Source organism: Phoca vitulina, unplaced genomic scaffold (genome assembly GCF_004348235.1).
Source record: "Phoca vitulina isolate PV1807 unplaced genomic scaffold, GSC_HSeal_1.0 scaffold1, whole genome shotgun sequence".
Lineage (NCBI taxonomy): Eukaryota > Metazoa > Chordata > Mammalia > Carnivora > Phocidae > Phoca > Phoca vitulina.
In genome coordinates this window covers 35,217,616-35,227,791 of record NW_022589704.1, presented here as the reverse complement: position 1 = coordinate 35,227,791, position 10,176 = coordinate 35,217,616, and positions in this window count along the sequence as shown.

Here is a 10,176-nt window from a genome sequence, read left to right as displayed (position 1 = left end):
TGGCATTTTCTTACCAAACTGAACATCCTCTTACCATACGATCCAGGAATTACACTTCTTACTATTCACCTAAATGACCTGAAAACTTACGTTCACATACAAAAACCAGCGCACAAGTGTTTATAGCTTTATTTATGATTGCCAAAACTTGGAAGCCACCAAGATGTCCTTCAATAGGTGAAAGGATAAACAAACTGTGGTACATGGATACAATGGAACATAATTCAGCAGTAAAGAGAAATGAGCTTTTATATCATGAAAAGACATGAAGGAAACTCAAGGGCATACTGCTAAGTGAAAGAGGTCAATCTGAAGAGCCTATATGCTGTATGATTTCAACTATATGACCTCTGAAAAAGGCAAAACTCGAGATAGTAAAAAGACTGGAGATTGCTAGGGGTTCAGTGGGAGGAAAGGGGGAGGGATGAATAAGTGGAGCCCAGGAGATATTTAGGGCAGGGCAACCATTCAGTATGATACTGTAATGGTTAATATATGACATTATACAGTTGATAAAATCCATAAAATGTAAAACACAAAAAATGAGTCCTAATGTAAATAAGCTATAAACTGTAGTTAATAATAATGTAAGAATACTGACTTTTAATTGTAACAAAAGTACCACACTAATGGAAGATGTTAGGAGCAGGGAAACTAAGGTGGGGAGATAGAAGGAATATGGGAATTCTTTGTACTTTCCATTCAATTTTTTCTATAAACCTGAAACTCCTCTGAAAATAAAGTTATAAATTTAAAAATTCACTAAGCAATATATATAAAATTCATGCACTTTAACAAAAAATGAAAAAGTTGTGCTTTAAAAAAAAATGCTACTCAGGTAATTCCCAGAAACAAAGACAGCCCAGAGCTTTAGGGACTAAATCTGGGAATTTGATTTCTCTTTTCTTTTGTTTTCATTCTCTGATAGGTAAGCAGGTTTTCTTTACCTGCTTTAGGTATAGCTTTAGGAATAATGATGTTCCCCACTCCCTCCACCCAGAAAGCCTTAGACTGATATCTGAGGCTGGTGACAGTGTGGGGAATCTGGGATACTAAGTCAACTGAGAAATCATAGTGAAGCCTTGAACAATGGTGACCTGTGTAACATGATAGCAAACAACGGGCACTACTGTTGCCTACAGTAAGAAGATGAAAAAGGAGCCTAATGAAATTTTTAAAAACTGAGTTTAGGGGAGCCTGGGTGGCTCAATCAGTTAAGTGTCTGCCTTCGGCTTCAGTCGTGATCCCAGGGTCCCAGGATCAAGTACCACATTGGGCTCCCTGCTCAGCAGGGAGCCTGCTTCTCCCTTTCTCACTCCCTCTGCTTGTGCTCTCTCTCTCTCTCTCTCAAATAAATAAATAAAATCTTAAAAAAAACAAAAAACAAAAACCTGAACTTATTTTCAAATTATAGATTCATGTGACTTTATTCCTGAGATATTTTCACTGGGTATAGGATTCTGGGTTGACAGTTCTTTTCTTTCAATACTTGAAAAACATTGTTATTTCCTTCTGACCTCCACGTTTCTGAGAAATTTGAAATTTGCTGTCATTTCCATTGTTTTTTTCCTATAGGTGAAGTGTGTTGATGTCAAATGAACAAACCTTTTAGAATCTCTAGAAGTAAGAGAGTTTTATTTGAGCCCAAGTTAGGACTGCTGTGGGGGATACACAAACTTCACAAAGAAGAGAGTGTTCCTGCAAAGGAACATTTGGTGTAGGGTTATATACATTTATTTTTTTACATTAAAAAGTTACAAATTATTAGACAAAGGACATTTCAGAAAGTTGCAGACCTTATCTTAAGTTTCTAGTATATGCAGGGCTGTATGACTTTATGGGAATCAGGGAAGTTTCTTTCTTTTTCTTATCTTTTGTGTTCAGAATGCTCCTTTTCGGTTATTTTAACAAAGCAGATGTACAATGTGTGCTTGGAGCAGAAACAGACCCCATGCTTTGAGGTTTTGTCAAGTTACTTTGACCTTGGGAGCCCAGCAGCAGGGTCCACAAACATTAAAAGTTGAAAATTTCCTTTATCAGGTGTCAGTTCTTTCTGGATGCTGTCAAGATTTTTCCTTTGTCTTCAGTTTCCACAAGTTTAACTATGATGTAAATTGGCATAGATTCTTTTTATTTTATCCTGTTTGGGGTTCATTCAGATTCTTAAGTCTATACGTTATGCCTCTTGAAATTTGGGAAATTTTTAGCCATTATTTCTTTAAGTACTTTTTCAACCCTACTCTCTTTCTCCTCTCCCCCCAAACTCTAATGACACGAATGTTAGATCTTTTGTGAAAGTCTCACAATCCCCTATGGCTGTTTATTTTTTTTATTTTTTTTTTTTTAAAAGATTTTATTTGTTTGACAGAGAGAGACTCAGTGAGAGAGGGAACACAAGCAGGGGGAGTGGGAGAGGGAGAAGCAGGCTTCCCACCAAGCAGGGAGCCCGATGCGGGGCTCGATCCCAGGACCCTGGGATCATGACCTGAGCCGAAGGCAGACGCTTAATGACTGAGCCACCCAGGCGCCCCTGGCTGTTTATTTTTTTAATATTTTTTCAGTCTATTTTCTCTTTGTTGTTCAGATTGGGTAATTTCTATCACTTTATCTCCAGGTTCACTGACTCTTTCCTCTATTTCCTACACTGCTTTTGAGCCCACCCACTATGGTTGTTATGTAGGTTCTTTTTTTTTTTAATTGCATTTCTATTGCATTGTTGAGACTTTCTCTTTGTTGACGCTTTCTATTTTTAAATTTTTTTTCAAGTGTGTTTGTAATTGCTTGGTGCAGCATTTTTATCATTGCTGCTTTAAAATCTTCACCAGAGAATTCTAACACCTCTGACATTTCACTGTTGGTATCTATTATTTGTCTTCTTTCATTCAGTTTGAGATTTACCTCATTCTTGGTATGGCAAGTGGTTTTCAAACGAAACCTGGAATTTTTCATATTATATGATTCTGTATCTTATTTAAACCCTTGGTTTTAAATGTTGTCTAACACCCCTCCAGCAGGGGAGAAGGGTTGTTACCCTGTTACTGCCATGTAGTGGTAGAAATCCAGATTCCCTGCTTGGCCTGCTCTGACAATCAATGGGAGGGAAGAACTCCTCATTACTACTGGGTATAGACAGATGTTCCAGCTTTCCACATGGTCTGTAATGACACTGTGATAGGTTTGGACTCATTATTGCTGGGCAATGGTGAAAGTCCTCCATATGGTTTCCACTGACAATGTGGGGGAAGGAGAAGGCTTGTTACTGGTGATGGAAATGAAAGTCCAGGCTCTCTACGTGGGCTTCTCTGATACCACCCAAGCAGGGGTGTCGAGGCACCTCCTTCAACCTGAGGGTAGAAGTCTAGGCTCCCCACTCAGCCTTTGCTTCTTGGGTGGCCCACAGCTTTTTCTGAGATATTTTGCTGGAGGAGAGCAGTTATTTTCTCAAAGTTTTTGATCTTGCCAGGCTTCCCCTTCCCTCCTGCTTTGTCTAGCAACAAAAGCCTTTTCTTGAAATGTTTGTTGTTTGTGCCTATCGGAGTTTCTGAGTTGCTAGATTCTTTAACTGTAATTCTGTAATATATGAGGCAAAAAGAAAATCCGGTGTACTTACCGTCTTGTTATTCCTTGAGTCCCAAGGTCCCTATCCTGTCTGCCTTTTTTTTTTTATCTTTCAGAGTCATCTTATATTTGATAGATAATGGCTTAGCCAAGTCTTCTTCACCTTTTATTTTATTCCCTTTGTGCTTAAGTTCAAAGATCTCTGAATCCTAATATACCTAGAGTAGAATCTGGGTATGGTTGTTTTAAAATATGTCCACGAGACTTCATGATGTATCACAAAGCTGTAATCATCAACACGATATGGTACTGGCACAAAAACAGACACATAGGTCAGTGGAACAAAATAGAGGACCCAGAAATGGACCTTAAACTCTATGGTCAACAAATCTTCAACAAAGTAGGAAAGAATATCCAATGGAAAAAAGACAGTCTCTTCAACAAAGAGTGTTGGGAAAATTAGACAGCCATAGGCAGAAGAATGAAACTGGACCACTTTCTTACACCATACACAAAAATAAACTCAAAATGGATGAAAGACCTAAATGTGGGACAGGAATCCATCAAAATCCTAGAGGAGAACAAAGGCAGCAATCTCTTTGACCTCAGCCGCAGCTACTTCTTGCTAGGCATGTCTCCAAAGGCAAGAGAAACAAAAGCAAAAATGAACTATTGGGACTTCATCAAGATAAAAAGCTTTTGCACAACAAAGGAAACAGTCAACAAAACTAAAAGGTAACCTACGGAATGGGAGAAGATAGTTGCAAATGTCTTATCAAATAAAGGGCCAGTATCCAAAATCTATAAAGAACATATCAAACTCTACACCTGGGGTGCCTGGGTGGCTCAGTTGGTTAGGTGTCTGCCTTTGACTCAGTCATGATCCCAGGGAACTGGGATTGAGCCCCATGGTTGGCTCCCTGCTCAGCAGGGAGTCTGCTTCTCCCTCTTCCTCTACCCCTCCCCCCACCCCGCTCATGCATGCCCTCTCTCTTTCTCAAATAAAAAATTAAAAAAAAAAAAAACCCAAAACAAAAAAACTCAACACCCAAAAAACAAAAAATCCAGTCAAGAAATGGGCAGAAGACATGAACAGACATTTCTGCAAAGAAGACGTGCAAATGGCCAACAGACACATGAAAAAATGCTCAACATCACTCAGCATCAGGGAAATACAAATCAAAACCACAATAAGATACCATCTCACACTGGTCAGAATGGCTCAATTACCAACTCAGGAAACAACAGATGTTGGTGAGGATGTGGAGAAAGGGGAACCCTCTTACACTGTTGGTGGGAATGCAAACTGGTGCAGCCCCTCTGGAAAACAGTATGGAGGTTCTTCAAAAAGTTAAAAATAGAACTACCCTACAATCCAGCAATTGCACTACTAGGTATTTATCCAAAGGAAAAAACATAGTGATTTGAAGGGGCACATGCACCCCAATGTTTATAACAGCAATGTCCACAATAGCCAAACTATTGAAAGAGCCCAGATGTCCATTGACAGATGAATGGATAAAGATGTGGTATATATACAATGGAATATTACTCAGCCATCAAAAAGAATGAATTCTTTCCACTTGCAAGGACGTGGATGGAACTAGAGGGTATTATGATAAGTGAAATAAGTCAGAGAAAGACAAATACTGTATAATTTCACTCATATTTGGAATTTTAGAAACAAAACAGTTGGACATAAGGGAAAGGAAGGGAAAATAAAATAAGATGAAAACAGAGAGGGAGGCAAACCATATCTCTTAACTCCAGGAAACTGAGGGTTGCTGGAGGAGAGGTTGGTGGGGGGCACGGGGTAACTGGGTGATGGGCATTAAGGAGGGCATGTGATATAATGAGCAATGGGTGTTATATGCAACTGATGAATCACTGGATCCTACCCTAAAACTAATAATACAGTATATGTTACCTAAATTGAATTTTTTAAAAAATTAAATAAATAAATAAATAAATAAATAAATAAATAAATAAAATATGTCCACAAGAGTTTTGACACTCTTCCCTTCAAGAAATAGAGCCTAATTCTCCTTCCCTTAATTGTGGGCTAGACTTAGTGAGTAGTTTTTAACTAGTCTCCCTCCTCCCCAGCTCTATGCAATCACTAATCTAATTCTGTGCTATAGATGTGCTATTTCCAGACACCTCATATAAATGGACTCATACAATATTTGGTCTTTTGTAACTAGCATTTGCCACTTAGCATAATGTTGTCAAGTTTAATCGATGTTGTAGCGTGTATCAGCACTTCATTCCTTTTTATTACTGAATAGTATTTCATTGTACGGATATATCATGTTTTTTATTCATTCATCAGTTAATGGACATTTTGGTGTTTCCATTTTTTAGCTGTTATGGGTAATGCTACTATGGACATTTGTAAACAAGTTACTATGAGGATATGTTTTCATTTCTCTTGAGGATACCTAGGAGTGAAATTTCTGGGCCACATGGCAAATCTATGTTTAACATTTTGAAAAACTGTCAAACTGTTTTCTAAAGCAGCTTCACCATTTCTACAGCAATGCATGACAGTTCCAACTTGTCCCCATCAGTACCAACACTAGTTATTATCTGTATTTTTTATTATAGCCATCCTGGTGGGTGTAAAGTGCTATCTCTTGTGCTTTTGATCTGCATTTCCCTCATGGCTAATTATGTTGAGTATTTTTCATGTCCTTATTGCCCATTTGTATATCTTCTATGAAATATCTATTCAGATCCTTTGCCCATTTAAAAAATTGGGTTATTTGTCTTTTATTTTTAAAGACTTTATTTATTTATTTGAGAGAAAGAGAAAGAGAGAGAATAAGGGGGGAAGGGGCAGAGGGAGAGGGAGTAACAGACTCCCTGCTGAGCAGGAAGCCCGATACGGGTCCTGATCCTAGGACCCCGAGATCATGACCTGAGATGAAGGCAGATGCTTAACTGACTGAGCCACCCAGGTGCCCCATTATTTGTCTTTTTATTGCTAAGTGGTAAATATTCTTTATATGTTATTATTTATTTCTTTATATTTTATTTTAAAGATTTTATTTGTCAGAGAGAGAACACAAGCAGGGGGAGCCACTGGCAGAGGGAGAAGCAGGCTCCCCACTGAGCAAGGAGCCCCATGTGGGACTCGATCCCAGGACCCTGGGATCATGACCCAAGCCATAGGCAGACGCTTAACCTACTGAGCCACCCAGACATCCTATTATTCTTTATATTTTAGATGCAAGATGCAAGTTCCTTATCAGGTATATGATTTCCAAATATTTTCTCACATTCTGTGGGTTGTTTTTTCACTTTCTCCTGGTATCCTTTGAGCCACCGAAAGTTTTTTATTTACATGAAGTTCAACTTATCTATTTTTTTTACTCTGGTGCTTTTGATGTCCTATCTAAGAAGGCTTTGGCTAATAAAAGGTCATGATTTACTCCTATTTTTTCTCCTAAGAGTTTTATAGTCTCAGTGCATACATTTAGGTCTATGATCCATTTTCAGTTAGTTTTTATGTGTGGTGTAAGAAAGGGGACCAGTTTCATTATTTTGCATGTGGCTGTCCAGTTGCCCCAGCACCACCTGCTGAAAGATTTCTTTCTCCATTGAATTTTCTTGGCACCCTTCTTGAAAATCAATTAACTATAAAATTAAGGTTTATTTCTGGACTGTCAATTCTATTCCATTGGTCCATATATCTATTCTTATGCCAGTACAACATTGTCTTGATTATTGTGCCTTTGTAGGAAGTTTTGAAATGGGGGAATTATGAGCTTTCCAACTTTGATCATCTTTTTTCAAGACTGTTTTGGCTATTCTGGGTCCCTTGCATTTTCATATGCATTTTAGGATCAGCTTGTACATTTATGCAAAAAAAAAATGCAGCTGGGATTTTGATAGGGATTACACTGAATCTGTAAATCAACTTTGAGAGAATTGCCATCTTAACAAGATTTTCTGATCCACCAACATGAGATGTCTTTCCATTTATTTAGGTCTTCTTTAATTTCTTTCGATAATGTTTTGTAGCTTTTAGTATATAAGTTCTTCATCTTTTTCATTAAATTTATTCCTAAGTATTTATTCTTTTTGATGCTATTGTAAATGGAATTTTCTTAATTTCACTTTTAGATTGGTCATTGCTAGTGTACAGAAGTACAATTGATTGTTGTATATTGGTCTTGTATCCTACAACCTTGTTGAACTTGTTTATTATTTCTAATAGTTTTTAGTGGATTCCTTAGGATTTTCTATATACAAGATCATGTCATCTGCATGGTTTTACTCCTTCCTTTCCAATCTGGATGTTTTTTATTTCTTTTTCTTGCCTAACTGCCCTGGCTAGAACCTCCAGTACAGTGTTGATTGGAAGTGGCAAGAATAGACATCTTTATCTTGTTCCTGTTCTTAGGGAGCAAACATTCAGTCTTTCACCACTAATAATGTTAGCTGTGGGCTTTTCATAGATGTCCTTTATTAGGTTGATTTGGATTACAGATTTTGCTGAAACATGTATTTAAATCATATGCTACAAGAGCAGTGTAGAGTGTCACTTAACTAGTGATACTAGCCAAAAAATAAGCTTTCAAATCCCCACATACCTTTATTTTCTAATCTTATTTTATTAGGCATTTTGGGGGCAAAATTATATGATAGAGTTACATACCTCATCTGAAGCCTGGTCCTTTCAGTATCCAAGTTTGGTACAGAGGCTTATGAAAACACATAAAATATCTGTCCAAAGCCAAGAAAAATTGAAAAGAATTAAAACATCATTGGAATCTCTCAAAGAATATCAAATGGGATCCAATTCAAATTCTAAGAAAAAACTTTAAAAATCTCTCTTTATTCATTCCTTTCCCATTCAGTCTCCCACAGGAACCCACAATCAAGATCTCCTTCCCCCCGGCCATTCTCTGCTTTTCTGTATCTATTTATTATACCTTTAAGAGAGAAATTGCACATTTGCGACCCATACGCCAAATTTAGTCTATGCCTGCATTTAATTTGATAAAACATTTTAAACATAAATTTAATTACTTGGTAAGATTTATAAATTAGGAAATGACACATAAAAATCAATGTATCTGATTGACCTTGAAAAACTTGAGTTTGGGAAAAAAAAAGAAAAAGAAAAATTTTAATTTGGCAAAATGTGGCCTGCATTGTACTACTGACGGGTAGTGAATCGTGACTGCTTCCTTCAAATATGACACGTCCTCTAATTTGCTGCAGTCTTTACTACTCCCTATTGTATTACAAATGGCCAATTTTACTATTTATGATACAGGCTTAGCCTCTGTAGGGATTGGAATTTATGACCTTTTAACGATATCCTTTCCAATGTATATTAATTACACTCTCTCAGATTCCTTCCAACTTTGCAACTTTTTCTATTTATTATACTGGATAGTATAACAAAATTTCTGAAAGTCCCACAGGATCCTTTGAGCATTGTCTAAAGTCCAGGGATAAGCTGTGGCCTTTTGGGCCCTGTAAGCATATTAAAATTCCTGTGGAGACCTTTACCTGATAGAAAGGAGGGGTAAACTCAAACAACTTGTTACACTAACTTTGCATATGTGAGACCTCTTTCAGGGAAGAAAAGCCCATCTCAGAGAGAGAATAAAGGGGGAAAGAGCTGGGCAGTCTGTGCCTATGATTATTTGAAAAGTAGTGATTTACAATATTGGTCTTTCTGGAAAAAGGAAGAGGGGATGGAGAAAGAAAACAGCTATTACAGTAACATCAATAGGACCTATGAAAAGCAATTACAATGGCAATGACTTAACATAAATGACATACATACTTCAACTGATGAATTAAGAGCTATTATTTTTTCTGGAAGTGGCTACTGTTGGTTTATGTAAATCCTTGACTGTGGGGGGAAAAAAACCTTGTGCTTACTTCAATCTGTTTCTTTACTCTGCCCTTTAAATCTTTATTTCTATTTCTTAAAGACCTCAATTATCTTAGAACAACTGGGACAACTTTGTAGTATTTAATGTTTACTACAATTAATCTTTTTTCTAAAATACAAGAACTCCCCAATATCTTCAATAGTGACAGATTCCATTAAAAGGTCAACCTAAAAACAAGACTACAAAAATCAAAAGCTGCATTTGGGGGGCGCCTGGGTGGCTCAGTTGGTTAAGCGACTGCCTTCGGCTCAGGTCATGATCCTGGAGTCCCTGGATCGAGTCCCTGGATCGAGTCCCTGGATCGAGTCCCGCATTGGGCTCCCTGCTTGGCAGGGAGCCTGCTTCTCCCTCTGACCCTCCGCTCTGATGTGCTCTCTCTCCCTCTCTCATTCTGTCTCAAATAAGTAAATAAAATCTTAAAAAAAAAAAAGCTGCATTTGGAATACACGTATATGTTTGGGTTTTTGGATTACATTTCAGTAATCCTCTACCTAACAAGAGAATGTAACAATATGTATATGATTGATTCACAAAATAGAGTGAGAGCTGGTTTCCTAAATGTGGTTATATATTCATTATTATATAATTGGCCTCGGTTTCTTTTAACCAGTAATTGTTAAAAAGCAGATCTATTTAGTAATAGTAATTAATTTTTAATTGGTTACACTATTATGATGTCAGATGGAACCCAATAATTTGG